This window comes from Nannobrachium achirus (genome assembly GCF_963921795.1).
Source record: "Nannobrachium achirus genome assembly, chromosome: 1".
Lineage (NCBI taxonomy): Eukaryota > Metazoa > Chordata > Actinopteri > Myctophiformes > Myctophidae > Nannobrachium > Nannobrachium achirus.
This window is the reverse complement of record NC_137810.1, coordinates 53,044,679-53,064,876: the sequence shown is the minus strand read 5'-3', so window position 1 is coordinate 53,064,876 and position 20,198 is coordinate 53,044,679.

The window sequence follows — 20,198 nt, the reverse complement described above, 5'->3', positions numbered from 1 at the left end:
TATATATCCAGGCTAGGAGGCAGTCAGGCCTGATCTTTTTAGCCTGGGGAGGCTGCAGAGCCCAGAGGGAGACACGAGACAGCTAGAGGAGTCATTTAGTATTCTGTGTGCACTCTCAGACAGACGGGCACGCACACACGCACGCACACACACACACACGCACACCTTCTCTAACTACCCAAATGATATACAACCACGACACGTTCTGTAACTGTATTTTGTTACACACTACTAGACCTAACTTAGGAACAATGCCAGTCGGGAACAATGCAAGTAGATAATGCCTGCCCCACTCGGTTTTGTAATACCCACTGTACCCGTCTGTCTGTCTGTCTGTCTGTCTGTCACCCTCTGGTTTTTGTCCACATACTGCAGGCATGCACATATTGTATTCTTAAATTAACACACACACACACACACACACACACACACACACACACACACACACACACACACACACACACACACACACACACACACACACACACACACACACACACACACACACGCAAACATGCTATATTATGCCATCTAGTCGCGGTTGGTGCCAAGTTGTAAGTATGACAAAGAGCTTATTTTGTTGAAGGCAAAATGTGGAATGCACATTTTGCCGTTAAGAGCAAGGTTCTTCTATGCTCCGTCTGGCACGGAAAAGTTCTGAAACTGTAGTTGCAGTTTAATAAGCGTAAAGTGTTGGAGGTGTCCCTTGATGCCTAATTCACCGTTTGCACTCTGGTTATGCATTGCAAAGCATGCTCGCTCAACTGGAAGGTGTTGTTCAAGGAAATTATGGTGCGATGTGATGATGGCATATCACACTGGAGACATTTTTATGGGCCGCTGGCTTAATAGGCTGATGAGATGTGCTAAGAGCAGTCTGAACTGTGGTGTGGTGTGCTGTGACGCACCTTTCCTCCCCGGCTTCAGGTCACCCGACGACCATGTTGGAAGTGGAGAACTCTCAAATATTGATCAGAGCTTTTCAAATGAGCATAGTGTGTCTTCCATTCTTTCGGATGGATAGACGGACGGATGGAAGGACAGGTGGATGGATTGTACTGTATACTCTACGTTAGGGCATTAACGAAAAAGGCGACAAGTCGACTCAGTCGACTTCATTACACAAGTCGACTCCCACCAGAGAAAGTCGAAAGTCGAAGTAGAAAAAAAAAATGTGAAAATAGCAGATCTACATGCTCACATGCTCACAACGCCTCGCGTTGCGAGGCGTTGTGAGCAAGTAGATCGGCTATTTTCACAATCTCTGCCTATATATTTGACAATTTGGACAATGTTTAATTTGTAATTTTAGAGGTATCAAAAAGTCCTTAAATTGGCACTTTAGAAATGTGAAGATACCCTCTATCTATACACTTAAACTGTATGTTGGTTTGTTTACAGTTGAGTGAGAAAACAATGTTTCACATTAAGTTAATCATGTGGGGACCCTCCAAAATAATTAGGGGGTTGTGTGTGATGTGATGACGTCATTAAACAATAAAGTCGACTTCAACTAAACTTTTTACTGAGTCGAGTCGACTTGCAAAAATCACAAGTTGTTAATGCCCTTGTATACTGTACGTACAGTGTGATAGATTGGAAGCAGTAACACCTGTGGGGTGTGGGGCTATGGGCTACTTTTCCTCTCCTCAAGGCGACTCAGGTCCTTATCTCCTTTTCATTTGTCTGCTTTGAATTATAAATGCAGGATTTCCCAACCTACAAGATTAACGACCACAATCACACAACAGATCTAGCCCAAGGGCCCTTGAGGCCAAGGCAAAGGGGAAGACAAAGATTGGGCTGCCGGGCTGCCCCCCCACTCCCCCAAGAGGTGAACGACATTAAGCTCCTCACACACCCACCAGCCTTTCTCTTCACCGACAATATAGGGCTGTCAATAACATTTTACTTGACGATTAATTGTGTTTTTGTCGTTGAATACTGTGTGAATAAAAATGACATTTATGTTTGGCTTTGAAGTACGCACAAGGCAGATATAACAACATATTAACTTAAATATGCAAAGATGTAATAACTTTATACTTAAAAACGATCTACACGCTCACAACGCATCTGCTATTTCTGCTATTTTTAGAAAATGTTTGAAAATACAATTTTCAGGGGCACCCGCTGGACTACTGGTCCAGGCGCTTACCACTTAGGCATTACCACATGGGCATGGATGCCTGGCGGCGTCGCCGGTTCGATTCCCGATCCGGACAACCTTTGCTGCGTGTCACTCCCCATCTCTCCTCCCATTTCCTATCAGTCCTTGTACTTATACCCAAATATGGAGATCCCGGATATCATAAGTATCTTCCCATAGGCCTATATGGAGATGCCCGTATATGGAGATCTTTGTGATTCTGGGTCCATTTTATGCCCATATATTCCCATATACATCTCTGTCTATCTGTGTCCATTTTCTGTATGCCCATATATGGAGATATCTGTCTAATGCAAACCCCATTATACCTGTTGTCATAGGACCCGTCTTGACCATATGTTTGCCTGTTTCCATTTATGCCCATATATGGAGATACCGCCGGTATCTGTATCTGTCTGTCTGCGTCCATTTTATGCCCATATATGGAGATCTCTGCAGACACAGTGCCGGTTCCGTAAAACCCTGATGTCAGACATCAGCTCATCATACGGAGAATCAGAATTTTTCGTGCCAGTTCCGGAAAATCGCGTATCGGGTCGGGTCGAGGCCGACCACTGCACTACCTGCTGCGGCGGGGAACGTGCGTGCCGAATTTGAAGCCGGTGCGACGAACGGTTCTCGAGATACGTGGATTACATACATACATACACACTCACAGAGATTTTTTGTTGACACATGTGGCGTACGTGATGTCAGAGCCTTTTATTAAGTGATGTCACAATGAGTCAGAGCTTGCGGCGGTTCCTCTGGAACAGCCTAATGTCAACAATCAGCTCCGCATATGGAGATTCCGAACGTTTCGTGCCAGTTCCGGAAAATCGCGTATCGGGTCGGGTCGAGGCCGACCACTGCACTACCTGCTGCGGCGGGGAACGTGCGTGCCGAATCTGAAGCCGGTGGGACGAACGGTTCTCGAGATACGCGGATTACATACATACACGCACGCACACACACGCATGCAGAGACTTCTCGCATTTACTGTAAGATTATTATATGCCCATATATGAAGTTCCCTGATGTCATCAATATGTGCCCATATATGGGCATGCTGATGCCCCTCGATATATGGAGCTGAGTGAGTTGTTTGCGCCTGAAGCCATGATGACACATGGGTGTAGCTGCATTGGGAACTCCTTATGTGGTTTTGGCTGAGTCATGGTGACTTGAGCATGACATTAGAGGTTGGCGGCCTGCCAGTATTCCCTTAATATAGGATTGTGACAGGGCTAACCAACAAACATTTCAACAACACTTACACACACTTTCTTTCATGTTAGGGTGCTTTGGTAGATGGATATAAAGAATAGATATATTGAACATGTATTTTATATGGATCTATGCATATATGCACACATCCATCTTATATGCTCTTAAATAAGTTAAATCTAATTAGGCTAGTTTGTCTTTGGGGATATGGGTCACAGAAATGGTCTTGAACACATAATTCTACATACTTGTGGATTTTCGAGAACGGGCCATTTGGCAACTGCTCAATAGACATTGGAAAGAAACCTTTTTGACATGGATGACAGAACAATCTAAAAAGTCTGTGCGGTGCGATGCGAGAGTGTGGTCTCGGGACTCCTGGATCGCTGACCTCCACAAACTAGTCTACAGTGTTGTTAGCCATGCTGTCACGCCGCAGTGCATCTACGTAGTAGGTGGTGCGCTTCTTGACGTTCCTGGCTTTGCCCTTCTGTAATCGGCAACCATTCCCCTTGTATCAATTTACAGGATATATTGAAGGCTCTTTGACCCTGGATGGGGCAAGGTTGGCCTCAAAGTGAGAACATGGTCATCCAATCCTCCTCCATTTGCTGGTGGCAAGTTAGTGGAAGTTAAGACAAAATTGAAATTACGTATAGCTACTATACTTAGGCAGCTATTCTGTGTGAACCATTGAAGGTCACAGTTTTCCGCTCTGGTTAGGTTGCTTTCAATGCTTTGTGCCTGGATAAGCTCCAGTGTCTCCTTTTTACCACATCATCGTGCAGTGCACCTGTGTTTGGTGGCCGAGTGTTGTCCCCATTTGACATGGTGAGTTCCTGAAGCAGTGAGGTCACTCGTGGTGACTGTTCAGTGACGGTGGCTCTTTATAACTGCGTCGATGGCAGATTATCATCATAAAATATGTTGTAAATAATGTGCTTAGAAAGGTATTATATGACCATTTCAAAACCCTGACACATATAGGCCCATTAGTTTGTTTCAATTTCTTTCAAAATAGATATGCACTTGCTGCAGTATTAAAGGATGACTTCACCCATTTCAAATCTTAATTGGTCCTCACTAATGCTCATTAGGAAAGCTGTGGACAGTTCGGAAACCTGCTTACCAGTGACATCATCGATGGAAAATAAATGAAACGGCAGGCTTTCCATTTCCAGTGGTGGAAGTAACAGAGTAAATGTACTTGAGTACTGTACTTTACTTGAGTAGGCTATTAGATTTCTTTTACTCTTACTCGAGTACATTTCCAAAGCAAATATTTTAATTTTATTCAAGTACATTTCTAGGAAGGCTGTACGGAGTACTTTTATGTTAGCTGTTTTTTTCCTCTTCCCTAAAGAAGGTTAAGAAATTTGTATTCTACTACATTATCATTGGACATCTCTTTACTCAAATCAAGAATATAATTGCAGGTCACTCATCATGATATTGGATTATCCACACTGTTCATGCTCACACCTGCTGTCCATTGTTGTATACTGATGTTTAAAATAGGTTTAACGTGGTTAGACAGATTTTGATGCTATTAAAGGACCACTTCACCTCTGGGACAACCAGATCTTATTTTATTGTTGTTTGGGACACGATAAACACAACTGGTCATATGATACATTTTGCATCATATGACCAGTTGTTGCATGCTGAAATACTAAAATATCTAAAAACACAGATTGAACACAAAAAATAACTCAGGATTGTGTTGATCGTGTCCCAAACAACAATAAAATAAGATCTGGTTGTCCCAGGTGTCCTTTAAGCAATTGTGCTTAATACCACCCTTAATACAACCCTCAAGGACCCCTGGGGGTCACCAAACTCCACTTTTGGGAACCACTGGTCTAGGGTGCCAGTACACCCAGATACACCACTGACTGCAGAGAACCAATCCAAAACAATTTCTTCCAAGCCAAATGACCTGAGGATAGGAGCAGCCTTTCCCAAATGCCCTTTGAAATTAACATTTTAATAAAGAGCCCGAGTTTTTTTAAGCTTATGAGTAATGACCGGCGGCGGTGTCATGTCAACATGACGATTCTTCTCACCGTCACCGTCTCTCTTATCTTTAATGCTTTGAAAAGTTCAAAGCTATCACTTCAATTTAGAAAGTGAAGAAGGTGAAGTAGAAAGTAGACAAAAGTACAGAGATGGCCATGGAAATAATAACAATAATTCACTTGACTTTTAAAGCATTTTTTGAAAATGGGTTACAAATTGCTCCGTGCATTTACACCTTACCTCTTAGCCTTCCTACTTACTAACTGAATCAAATTAAATAAAGTTTAAAGGGATGAGGACTAACTCTGCCTTTTAAAAAACACAGCATGTGCTCTCCATCGTGTCTACTGCTAGTATACATTTAGTATTTTATTTAAGGTAATATTATTGACCACTCATAGTAATGAGTAAGTAGTAATCATATAGTTCAAGGTTTCTACTGCATAGTACTGTGTTCTATCCGTCTGACATTCAATTTTATATATGAGATACTTCAATGGTTTCCTGTGTAAATAAGCCAAGTGCTTTCCTAGGATCTCCTTTTAGTTGACCTTGTACCAGTGAACTGTACCTATGGAAACTTCTAATAAAGTCTTCAATCTTCAATCAATCAATCTGTATTGTTACATCTTGTATCGGTGTATGGTTCTGGTTCCTCAGTCATTTCTATGTTTTTTATAGGTGTTTCTACAGGCTTTGTATAATGTAGTGGTTCAACAAGCAAAGAACACCAGTCCATGCAGGTGGTTTCAGAGAGTTACTTCTCTGAAACAATAATAAATTCACTTTTTAAAATGTTACTTTTACTTGTACTGTTTCTATTTTATTTTTTCAAGCATTTACTTTTAATTGTATTTAAAGTTTTACTATGTAACTTTTTTTATAAAACAAATCTTAAAATTGTCCTAACTGTTAAATCGCTAAAGTTTTAGAACACCCACTCCGTTATTTTCAGCTTCTGAAGCCTTCTCTTTATATGTTTTCTATGAGCCGTGAGGGGGGGAGAATTTCGCGCCATGATTACGTAATCTGCATCATCTGTATACGTTGTGTATACGTTGCCCAATCACATCGCCGATCATGCACACATGGTACACTACCGGCCAATGCAGCGCATCTTGAAGTGGGGTCGCCATATTTGTAGTCGCCCATGTGTCTCTTTACTCAAAAGGTAATTCTCGCCTACCAGGCAGGGTGAAATAGTCCGTTTCTCCGGAATGCCTGAACGCACAGGAACCAGGGACCCCTCTAAAGATAGCTCTCGGCGTTGTGGAGGCAGACGCGGGGGTGTGAAGGTACGAAAAACGGGCGAAAGACGCGAACGCGACCGCGGTTTGCTATATGGCTACTGACCACTAGTTGAGAATCTTACACAGTATAGCTTTAAGTGTTTTTAAAAGCATGAAAATTTTAATACTTAAAGGGGCACCACTTTTCAACCTATGTTCATATATTGGTCCTCACTCAAAAATAGCTTCTTTTTTTTTCTCTCAGAGGAGGGCTGTGGGCTGGTCAGAAACCGGTCTTGTGACATCATCGATTGCCAATCCAGCTTATAGAAACTGCAGGCTTTCTATTCCTGAAAAGTTGCAATTTTAAAGTGGAAGCCATATTGTTCTCGCGATAATACAAATCTAAATATTTTTTTCAAAAATATTGATAACGTTTTTTTGAAAATGATGACGTCACAAGACGATGGATTCTTAACTTCCCACAGCTCTCCTAGGAGACTTGGACTGAGTAGATAAAAATTGTGGTATTTTATCATGAACATTAGTGAGGACCTATTATATGAAGACAGGTTGGAAAGTGGTGAACTACTCCTTTAAGTATATTTAAAAGCATGTAATTTTTTACTCTTACTTAAGTAAAATTTGGACTGAGCTACTTTTACTTGTAGTGGAGTCAATTTTGACCAGGAGGGTGCGTTCGGAAATGCGCACCGGGTGTGTGGTCAGTGCAATGAGTGCAGTGGGCGGTGACGTTGTAGAGTGCATTCAGTGTGGCTTATTTACGAATGACCAGTTAAGGGGCAGCGGTGCGCTTTTTCAGGGGAAGGTAAACATTCTGAAAGCAGCAGTTGCTAACGTAACATTGCTATTGATAGGTAATTTAATTCATAACATTGGCCTTCCTGCTGTTAGTTTACACGTTGATGCGTGCCCAGAGGACCATGCACGCAGCAAATAGTGCATTTTGTTATAATTTCCTACACCATTGTAGGTGTAGGAAACACAGAGAAGGCGAGACACCACCATGAACATCAACCAATCAAAACATCCGGTGCGCAGCGCACTGGATTTTCAAACGACACAGAATAAACGAACGACAACATGGCACACCAGTGCGTTGAGTGCGCATTTCCGAACGCACCCTTACTCTAGTACTGGGGTTGAGTACTTCGTCCACCTCTGTCTATTTCTGGAAAGTTAGCATGCTATAATGGAAGCCATTGTTCTCATGTTAATAAAAACAAAAAAATTTAAATGTGAAATCTTGCTTGATAAAAAAAAAAAGCCTAAGGACGATGTCATGTTAAGCGTGTTTCTGAAGGGTCCACGGCCTCCTATGAGACACAGACTGAGTAGAAATGTATGACAATTATATGAAGATAATGGGTGAAGTTGACCTCTGTGAAGTTGGCACCCCATATGATGAAAAAATATATAAAAATGGTGTCATTCTTTAGTGCTGAATTTGTGCTGAATTGTGCCGTAAATTTTATAATTTGTGCTGGTATCACTTTCGTTATTCTACATAACATCACTGTTCTGCTCCTATGTTCTACCATTATCTCCATCGCCCTCTGCTGGCCACACCCCTGTAATGCTGCTAAATCTGATAATTCATAACCATATAAATATGTGTATATATATAAATATATATAAAAGCACAATTGATGATTTCAACGGCACAAATTAGAGCACATCCAGCACTAAAGAATGAGACCCTTTTTTCCCGATTTGGAGCCAAAGAATTTGTGGTGCAATTAGGCTCAGCAAAACTATAACTTGAAATATCTCAAAAATGATACCAGCACAAATTATAACATTTACGGCACAATTCAGCACAAATTCAGCACTAAATAATGACACCATTTTTATATATGTTTTCATCATATGGGGTGCCAACTTCACGCAGGTTTGAAGTTGTCCTTTAAGAGAGCCTCAGCTTGAAATGTAAAATATGCCAAACAACATACATGCTAAGGCTGTCAAATTAATATTCGAATATCAAATATTCCTTGAATATGGAAAAAGAAATAAAATATAACAAATAATATCTTTTTTTTTAATTAAAAAAATAACTCCGGCCACAATTGAAGAATAGCTCTCGGTTACACATGGTACTGGAATTACTGCGACTGTACCTGCAGCAGAAAATCTGTCATGACCCTGTGGCTGTGACACTGACAACTGCTCTCTCACACACACACACACACACACACACACACACACACACACACACACACACACACACACACACACACACACACACACACACACACACACACACACACACAGACATCCAACAGATGGCGCCAGAGCAGCACATGAACAGCTCCAGTCACTAGCTAGTGTACAGTATGTGAAGGGTGTCTGTGTATTGTGTGTGACTTGAAAAGGTAAGTCAAAATAGGAAAAATAGCTGGTACTCCCTAGGGTCGCTTGACCTCAGGGAGTGTTGTATAACTATCTTACCCTCCTCTCTCATCACACATGCTGTGACGCAGTTTGATAGCTTCACCCTCTGAGTCTGTGAGTAACAAACTGTTGCAGAAAATATATCTTTCTGCTAATTTGCCAACTTATATGAAGGAAGGAACTCACCATCATATCGTTGTCTCCACGGCATTTCCAGTCTAAGAAAATGTTAATCCATCTCAGGGAAAGTAAACATGCAGACTTTAGCTAATGTAGCGTTATATTGAAAAATGTGACCTATAGAATAACGTTACCTCAGGAGTAGCTGTTATAGCCTATACACATGGTCACATATTTCTGATATGACACTGCTCTTGACATGCATCTTCTACACCTTGTTCTGTTGAATGAGTACAGACAGTGCATGCACGCGTCTTAGATCCAATACAAATATATGTTTTGTAGCTATGTTTTTATAAGTTGATAATATTTTTTTAGTATTGTCCCTGTAAAGAATAATAATAAAAAAGGTTGGAGGTGGGTGAAAGTGGGTGGAGGTGGAGGAATGTGAGTGTATGTGGGTGAAGGTGGTGGAGGTGGGGGTATGTATGTAAATATATTGCTTTTACATCAACGTCTTAGAAGAATATAATACTTCAAAGTCAAAAGCAACTGAGGTGAATGAAGTTGTACTTTCCTCTTCCAACCAGCAGATGGAAACTGTGTTCCATTCTAATCTACCTCTCTGTTTTCATGAAAGGCCAGTCTAATGACACACTGGGGTGAAAATATCACTGACAGTTCTCTTCAAGCCATTAAATGTCCCACCCAAATAAAACATATTCTCATTTTCCATCTACTGTTTATTTCTAAACATAATTTGTGTGTGCAGTGGCACTGGCAGTCTCAGCAGATTACCATTAATTTAGCCTCCCCGACAAAGAAAAGCAATGTCAGTCACAGCGTATTTTGGGCCACCCACGTCGGGAGCGATGCAAGTCGTGCCTTATATGACTTTACGTGAATACAATAACACTCGCCCCAAAACACGCTTGCCCTGGCCCAAATCCAGCAACCTCGGAATGGTTCCACCAAGTATTGCTAAACGTAACCTCAGTAAAACTACCTATGCCAAAACCTAACCTTATTCCTAAACGTAACCTCAGTAAACTACCGGTATGCCTAAACCTAACCTTAAGTAATTCCTGACATAACCTCCGTAACACTATGCCAAACCTTATCCTCAGTAAAACAAAATACAAGAATACACAAACAGCTGTTGCACACAGATGGATGCAAGTGTGTTTTGGGGCGAGCGTTCCAGTTACCCTTTATGTGACACAAACGTTATTTGAAGCTCTGCTAATCCGTGGAGCAGATGGTTGGTCAATCAGGGAAGCCCATGCATAGGCTACAATCTCTCGAACACAGAAAGAATTTATGCCCCATTCTCTGACCTGTGGGCCATCAGATACAGATATTCATGATTTGGTCTGCACACCTCTGTGAGACACTCACGCCGAGTTTGAGACCGAAGTTGTCAGAGTTGTGCCACACACACACACGCACACACACGCACGCACGCACACAGGCACACGGGGCACACTGGCACATGTTAACGAACACAACTTCATGCAGGTTCTGCATGTTTGCCTTACATCAGAATTAGTTGCTGTTCAAACAGGCTCTGGTGTCTGTGCACCATAACTTATAATATATTAGATTGATTAGCTCATCTTATCATCCCATCCCAGAGCTGCTGTTTCTCAGAATCAGACGCTGATCAATACATAAGGAAAACTCAATAGCTAATTTGCTTTCTCTGAAGTGCAGTGAAATAAATTCTCATTCCCACAGCTCCCACAGCCCAAAAGGCCGACTGTTAATGCACATGGTAAATTTAAGCTCTCCTTCATTAAAACACCCACTGAATGGAGTATCTGTCTTGTGAGCTGTCAGCCCAATGCAGTCATTTGTTAGTGGTTTGTTTGTCTTTCTTTCTTTCTTTCTTTCTTTCTTTCTTTCTTTCTTTTTCTTTCTTTCTTTCTTTCTTTCTTTCTTTCTTTCCTTCTTTCTGACTCTTCATGCAGGTCTAGTTGTTATTCCACATCATGCGCACCACAGAGGTCTCACGGTGTGTGACAGGAGTTATTGTCACACTGGCATTTAGGTCCATGACCGATGTTAGCTGCACGGATTAAGGGAATCCAAAGCATTGTTTAGACGGGATGCAAGGCTCATTAGCATACTCTTGTGTAACTTTTAATTATGAAAATGCCGTGACCTGATCCCCATTTTAGATTTTCTGAAATTGAAATTCTGTCTACCGGCGTTTCTTAATGAGAAATTAATAAGGCTCTGTCAACTAACATATCGACACAGACAACAGGCACGCAGCAGCCTATCCAGTTCATCCATTATGCATGCTTAGCTCTATTTCCTACGTAGGGCACTCATTTTCCGTCGGCGTGGCTGTGATCATAAGTCAAGTTTTGGAGCCTGAATCTCTCCAGACACCTTCAGATTAATATTTCAAACAGAGCACTGTCAGTCAAAAGCACTGCTGGCCTTAATTTAGACATGCGGTAGCCTTCAAGGCGGAGGTGGCCGTATACATGAACATCAGGCCCAGATGCCCAGCGGCAGGAAACACGTGGGGCAATTGAATACAGTAGCAACATGGAGATTTATTGGAGACCTATAAATACGCAGAATGGGTTGCAGGGACCCTATGAGCAGACCTTGATGGGTTGTCACGTTTCTAATATAGTGGCCATCCATCACCATGAGGAATGCAGTGTTTTAGATGCAGGGTAACATGCTGGGAAGCCCACTAGCATGCTATTGCCTCAATCTAATACCATCGACTGGTACTGCTGAGCTATAAGACATCTCCATGTGTATGTGTATGTGTATGTGTGTGTTCTTCAACAATGGGTATATTGAACACATCGATATGAGTGAAATATATTGAATTACTGTATGTTTGAGTTCAGGCAGCCATATGGTTACTTGGCAGCTGCTGCAATACTGTATAATAACTTTTCTTATGAACTGCTTTCTTATGACAAGTGATTATGTTTGTGATTCAGGGAAGTGGAGGTGCTCTGATCCGGTGGTTCTGCACAACCACCTGTCTATCTGTGGTTATGTTGTTAAATTACAGTAAAATAACTAAAAATGCAAAATTTAACAAGGTATTATTATTATATTCTCCACACTTCTATTCTCCCCATCTTGACAGAATGGTATATTCCCAGGTTCCGCAGGTCAGCTGCACAGGTGCAATTCATTATTGTTAATTGTGGCACGTTTACTATATTATGTCAAGTTTAGCTGCACTTGAACAACTGTTCCAGGCTGCCATATCCAGCCCAAGAAACCATAGACATTTTGGGGGAAAAAAATAGAATGTACTTCTTAAAATAAATGTATCATGCCTGTTGCTAAGGTATGGCAACATGACTGGTGTCTTGACACCAGTCATGTTGCCATACCTTGCCATGTCATACCTTGCCATACCATACCTTTTTCTGAACTGACGCCACTGAATGGAATAGTTGGAAATGGAAAGAAATTAAATTAAGAAACAGATAGTGTGGAAGTGATGAAGAAGTCGAGAGTTATGTGGTTGGGATGATTACGGAAACGAAAATGTGTTTAGTGACCCTCAAACGCTGGGAAAGTGAGTGGGAAAAAAGAGTCGGAAGAGTGAAGTCAGTAAGGATAACCAGGGCTGGGATGGTGATTGCAACCGTCAGGTCGCAGTTACTATGAAAACCTCCACCGGTTGTCTTTCAGTCAGCCCCTCAGTCAGTCAGTCCCTCTGTTTGTCCGCCACATCACGTCACACTTTTTGCCCTACTCTTATCTCCGGCACCGTTGCCTCTATCCATGCCAAACTTTGCACACACACTCCTTGGCTGGCAAGCCACAACCTCCGTCCCTGATTTCTCACATGCCCCTCTTCTAGTGCCCCATTTTGTTGCTTTTTGCAGACAACATTAATGGACACTGCTCCTACAGATGTTGCCTATAATGCCTAAAAATCACGCACAGCGGGACACAGTATCTCGCAACTCATGTCATCAACATGCATCTGTCCCATTTCCCATACATTTGCCACGCACATCCCCCTACAGGAACCAATACCACTTACAGGCCAATATGTCACAGTGTTTTTGAGAATCAGTAAGATTGAGAGCAGGAGCCCTCGTTTTTGGGCACAAGGTGGAGCATGCGGTGCCTCCTTCAGGGAAATGGAGACCCCTGGTACCCATATATGGAGATCCATGTACTGTATATGGATGCTGTGAGAGCCCAAACATGCTTACTCAGTTTTTCATTATGTGAAAGTCCTATGACGTCTATGACATCTGACATCATACCCTTTTATTCCCATACATGGAGATCCCTGTCTGTAGAACCAGCCACACAGATATTTGCTGTCTTGGCCATCTGTCTTGGCCATATACAGTATGGATTCTGTTAGTGTGGTATGTGGCCGATGTGGCCTGAAGTCCTGTTAGATATGGGCTTAATATTGATGACATCAGGGAACTCCATATATGGGCATAAAAGGGATTCTGTTAGTGTGACATCACAGTGAAGCCAGAGCGTGATGTCAGAGCGGCAAACCCATTCTGTTGGAGTGGTTCCCCTGACATCACAGTGACATCAGAGCATGATGTCAGAGCGACAAACACATAGAACCACAGTGTCAGATACTAATCTGCGACATACGGTCACAAAAATAGAGGAAGGACAGCCCCGCCCCCAGCTATTCATTTCAAGGCAAGTTGCTCGTGGTGTTTTGAAGCACCAGGAAGAAGCTAATCCAGGTGCATTGTGGATGTGGCTGCCCTCTGGATGAGGCAATTTTTGTCACGTCAAAACGTAATTATGTCACGAACGTCGAACGACGTCCATTGAACCATGTTAGACCCTAGGGGTGCGCTCTTATGCTCGCGCATGTATTTCACCCCATTTTTGGCCAGTAGAGTCGGCTGCTTCAATATTTACAAGCCAAGCCAGGTTTAAAGTCGGTCAGTCGGGCGGTTCTCGAGAGATTTTGTGCATTTAATGTAAGATAGATAGGCCACAGGCAGGTCTATTTATATGTGGGGTGGTCTTCGTATAGTGAAATTCTGCTGGGGCACTTTGAGCAGTTCTTTCATTCATGTGCAGTACCCCTCAGGCAAAGGTAAAGATCTGCCATGTTCAAGCTTCACTGACGCTGTGACTGAGTCCTGGTATCATCATCATAACCTATTTTTTTCCCCCCCAACTTGGAGCCATGTAGGGCTCGGTGAGCTTTTGCTTCTATCCCCTTTTCCATCATATTGAAGACTATCATGTAGAATGGACTTGACAACTTGTGCCTTGAACTTTTTCCTAATTGTACCTTGCTCAAATTGCACTAGCAGGTTGTTCAAAAGTGCAGGAAATACAATCATTTAAACTGAACTGAGTACAATTGTGGGCAGGCCCTCGTTTTCAATGTAGCCGAGATAAGAGGAAGAGGTGTTTAGACAAGATACATTTGTGTGCAATGTATTTCACCACTTCATTCTTATTTCGTACGACACTGTCAGGTGGGAAAAATACCCGCCTGCTAAAATGTTCACCTACTGTATAACCACATGCCCGAAAAAGGGACAAGTTGGACAACAGGTTGAAAATAACCACTCAAAACGTAAACTAATATTTGGTCGACCGGGGTTGGCTCTGTATACTTGGTCCGCTCTTTTGTCCCGTCTACAGCAAATTGCTTTGCCGAACATAGCTGATCTACAAGGAACGCTAGGCTTCAAGTGGTTTACAAAATGTGCAGAAATGTCCATAACATAAAATGCAACAGGCTGCAAAAACAGTGCTTATTTAATTGTCTATAATGCATGGGACACTGATGGTGTGTAATGAAGCAAGCGGAAGCTTGTTGTCCGGTGTTGAATTGTACCCAAGCAGTTCAGGCTCATTGGTAATGCATTTGTGTTCTATAACAACTACATCAATAGGCTACACACATATTGCTTTACGATCACGTTTGCACATCACAGAGAAATCTTCCAAATCTCTTTGTGCAAATTATAGACTTTATCAATGTGTCTGCCCTGAGACTGGGAGGGTGGGGTTCCATCCCTGGCCGGGTCATACCAAAGAAGGGGTAAGTCCCTGCCAGGGGCGTCACACCAAATTCTGGGCCCTGGGTACAAGGATTCACTGCGGGCCCCCCATGAATGTTAACTATTGAAAAATAGCAGATATACAAGCTCACAGCGCGGTACCGAGTGCCGCGCTGCAAGCTTGTAGATCTGCTACTTTTGAAAAATTGTGAAAAAGTGTGCAAGAAACCCATGTTTCCATGTCAGTGATGCTCAAACTTTTTCATGTGAAGGACCCCCAAAATGATATGAATTTGGCCACGGACCCCCATCTCAAAATATTTAGTTCCAGGGACCCCCCCGGAAGGAAAATTGTAGTTACAAATGTGCTTAAAAAATACATATTCAAAGATTTGCATACATTTTCACGACTTTTCAAAAATAGCAGATCTACAAGCTTGCAGCGCGGCACTCGGTGCCGCGCTGTGAGCTTGTATATCTGCTATTTTTCAACAGCTAAAGTTACTAGGGCCCCTCCACCTTGGGCCCTAGTAACTCAGTCCCACTTTCCTACCCCTTGTGACGCCCCTGGTCCCTGCTACATGCTAGCGTCATGTCCAGGCTAGGGCTGCACAATGTATCGTTATCGTATCGTTATCGAGGTATGACCATGCGCAATATCAGTATCGCCAAAGGCAGCAATATTGTGATATATCGTCCTGGGCAATATATCGTTGCCCATATCGGCTATATCGTCACCCATATCGTTGCCCATGTTGTTGCCTTTTGCCTTTGGTTGGAATATCAAAATGTGGGAAACCAATAGCACTTAAAATATTGACTTATTATTATGCTGTTTTTTGAATAGAGCTTAGTTTTCAGTGTTGCAACACTTAAAACATTGAATATGAAATTTGTACAGTAATATCGTATATCGTATCGATATCGAAATATTTGACATGAATATCAAGCTTCCCCATGCTACAGAAACAGGAGATAAGCTCCTGACCTATGTGCTTCATGGCTCGGCAAGGCTTACTTTTACTTTTGTTTTACTGTTGAGGAGGCATTGAAAAGTAGACATTTCACTGAGTATGTTGCCACAGCTATATTACAGTATACGTGTGAAGACATGAGAATAAAAACCGTGAACCTTGAATATAATTGAACATATTCATCATACAATGGGGGCATTGTATTTTGGGTAGAATTTTATTTTAGTTTTGAGAGGAGCATGGTATATTTACAGCACCAAAAAGCTATTGTAAAACATGATAATAATGACAAACGTTCCTTTGAGCGAGTCTGTCAAGATAGATAAATAGAGACAGATAGATAGACCTTTATTATCCCACAAGGGAAAATCAGAGGCGGCACAGCAGTTAAGGTTACAATGTCACATAAAAGTATGAAAAAGAAAAGGTACTGTTGTGTACATCAAAAAACAAGGCAAAACAAAGCAAAATAAATAGGAAGCATCAGCTGTCAAGACTTGGCCCATGCAGCTTTGTGGACAGTGTGGACAGTAGGAATCAGCCACAGCAGGCACATACAGTATAAAAGACATTTTGGTGGACTTAATATCTGTTTTCTATTCCTGAAGGAGTTCCCCCTACCTTCTACCTGCCCATGTTTTGCTAGTGAAAGCCACTAAGCAGCCAGACACACTGGGGACACACATTATAAGTATAGTGTTATCTAGTGTTATCTAAAGGTCATGCATGATTATGTCATCTAGACAGAGGGAGTCCTGTAAACAAGCTACACCAGAGGTGTAGGAGGAGAAGTTCACCCCTAAAATGACCTTTTTTTCCCCCTATTGATTACTCACGCCATGGAGACTTGAGCTCAATAATATGTTTAGTTTTTTGTCGCATTCCTAATTCAAAAAAAGTAAAATGAAGCAATAAGCCACAAGAGACTTGAGAGGCGTGGTGAGACACAACGCTTTTGGAAAGAAATAACGCACCTGGGTTTGATATAAACTGATTCAAAGTGTGGATTATCATGTGATTTAGACACTGGTCTAATCAGAAAAATCAGAATCAAGTATTGGAACTAACCGTTTTAGAAAAGTAAATTTACCCCCATTGATTCCAGTGGTCCCCATCCGGAATCAATGTTAAAATCAAAATTAGGAATACAAAATATTATTGAATTCAAGTCTCCATAATCAATATTGATTTCGGGGGTGAACTACTGCTTTAAATAGGGGTCCGACCCAGAGGGTCCAAACTAAAGTGAGTTAATATAGCATCAAAATGTAAGCACTTTATATCAGCTATTTGAAAATAGCCGATATACAGTAACGCACCATGATGTGAGCTTAAAGGAGTAGTTCACCCCCAAAATGAAAAATGTTCTATTGATTACTCACCCCATGGAGACCTGAGTTCAATAATATTGTTCTGTTTTTGTTGCATTCCTAAGCTAATAATTTGATTATAGTAATAATACCCCTATTGATCCCGGATGGAGACCAAAATGCATTTGGGTCTCCATCCGGAATCAATGGGCTTACAAAGGGTCTCCTCAAATTATTGTCTTAGAAATTTTGATTGATTTTGGGGTTTGTATTGCAAAGTACACCGTGATGATGTCACCACGGTGTACTCTGCAATACAAACCCCAAAATCAATCCTCCAGTTCTAGGCAACACAGGCTAAAAACTTGAGAAACACTGAGCTAGATATGGGCGGCCTGGCAGAAAAAGAACCAAATAATACAGTCAAAGTAAGAATTCCAGCAAATCGAACACGTTTTATGGATGGTCAAATCCAAACAGACTGATGCAACAAAACAAGTCATCTGTTCCATTCTCCTGTATAACAATTACTTTTCTTGTAAGTTCCATCGTTTCTGTTAATTCCATTAAACCAAGAAAGGGAAGAAGAAGTAGTTGGAGCTTAAAGTAATCTTACACATTCCTGGCTTTGAACAAAAATCATGAGCTGGCCAGTTCCATCTCACTGTTTAAAACACATGGATAAAAAATTCTAATAAAACACTGGTGTGTGAGGGGATTGATTGTTATTACGATTCTAATGCATTCTGATAGTGTACCAAAATGGTTTATGGACTACTAACCAAGGCAATGCTTTGCCCTTTGGAATCCTTCTCCATCAGATACTGAAGCCATAATGATAACAAAATCCCTCTCCCAATGAAAAACCATCACAGTTATTGGCTGCAATCCCAAAGTAAAGTGACATGACAGGGCAGTGAGCTCACACAGAATAACACCGGAGGAAGGTGGGTGTGCTTGTTATGCGTCAGTGATCGTGATGTGTACACGGCAGAGAATGTCTGTTTGTGGTCTGTGACAATGACAACTCTAAATATACCTCATTATGTTTGGCCCTGAGAATATTAGCAGTTTTTCCCTGTCGCCTGTTATTAATGTTTGGCCATGTTTAACATTTTAAAATGTCTGTCCTGAAGCAAGATAATGGCATGTGTCTTTGTCTGGAAACAAAGGCGATAGCAGCCTGTGTCCTCAGTTACAAAAACTAGTCATGATGTGAGCATACATTTACATCATAATAAGGTGATTTACATCATAATGAGGTGTGGCTACTATCGGCAAGGCGTACAACCAAGTACAGATTTGATCATCTGACATAAATCTCCCTTAAGTATGTACAAGATTAGAAGGGACTTTCTGTCAGTGGCGTCAGTTCAGAAAAAGGTAAGGTATGGCAACATGACTGGTGTCGCGCGCGTGCAAGACACCAGTCATGTTGCCATACCTTAGCAACAGGCATGATACATTTATTTTAAGAAGTACATTCAATTTTTCCCCCCCAAAATGTCTATGGTTTCTTGGGCTGGATATGGCAGCCTGGAACAGTTGGCATGTTGGCTAAACTTGGCATGTTAGTAAACGTGCCGCAATTAACAATAATGCATTGCACCTGTGCATCTGACCTGCGGAACCTGGGAATATACTATTCTGTCAAGATGGGGAGAATAAAAATGTGGAGAATATAATTATAATACCTTGTTAAATTTTGCATTTGTAGTTATTTTAATGTAATTTAACAACATAACCAGCACAGATAGACAATGAGACATTCATGGATTTATATTTTAAAGTAACTTGTATTCTCCCCCCCTGGACCCAGGGTATGGCAGCTGCATACCCCTGCCATACCCAATTACCCAAACGCCCCTGCTTTCTGTTTAGTTTGACAGCTTATTGACTTAAGGTGGTTGCACACTGCTGCGTTTTTCGTTGCGAAATGCGTTTTTCAGGACAAGGAGAGAGAGGGAGATAGAGAGAGCAAGGGACTGAGTGGTGCGCGAAACGGGCGGCAGTGTGCAAACGTGACTGACACAACGTGAGGTTGTTTTTTTTATTTGCGTGCTCCGAAATTCACTCCGATATTTGGCCCGAAAAACGCAGCAGTGTGCAACCAGCTTTAGGCCCGGAAAAAAGAAATACCTAAAATAATAATAGTTATTTTGGGCAAAAAAAATGCAATTTTCCAATTAACTGAACCTTTCCCTATTAAAGAACACAAATGCATCTCTTGACCTTTTATTGAAGATAACAAAATGTTTAATGTTAATGTTGCACTTAAAACCTGTTTTTAGTTATTATGTAATAATACGATATACTCACACCGTTGTGTCAAAATAAGTAATACAAATGTTTTTTTCATCACACTATGTAACTGCTCTAGCTTTAGGCCTAATTTAAACACCAGATTAAGATGTTCAGTGTTTGCTCAATATATGCCAACGGTCAGATCTTAGATGATTTTAACCTGTCAATAAGCTGTCAAACAAAACAAGAGAAAGTCCCTTCCAATCTTGTACATGGTGTAACAACCCTGCAAGAGATCCGGCCATAACTTGGTCCTTCAAGGGAGCCAGCTCTCTTGGCATTGCTGGTTGCTTGCCTTGTCTGCTGAGTTGGGGGCTGGGGTTCGCCTCCCTGTTGGAGCCCGCCTCAGTCTGCTAAACGTTACAATACTAATTGAGACTTATGTCAGATTTGTACTTGGTTGGGTGCCGAGGTCGTGCACCAAAAACAGCAGATTTAAAAGCTCA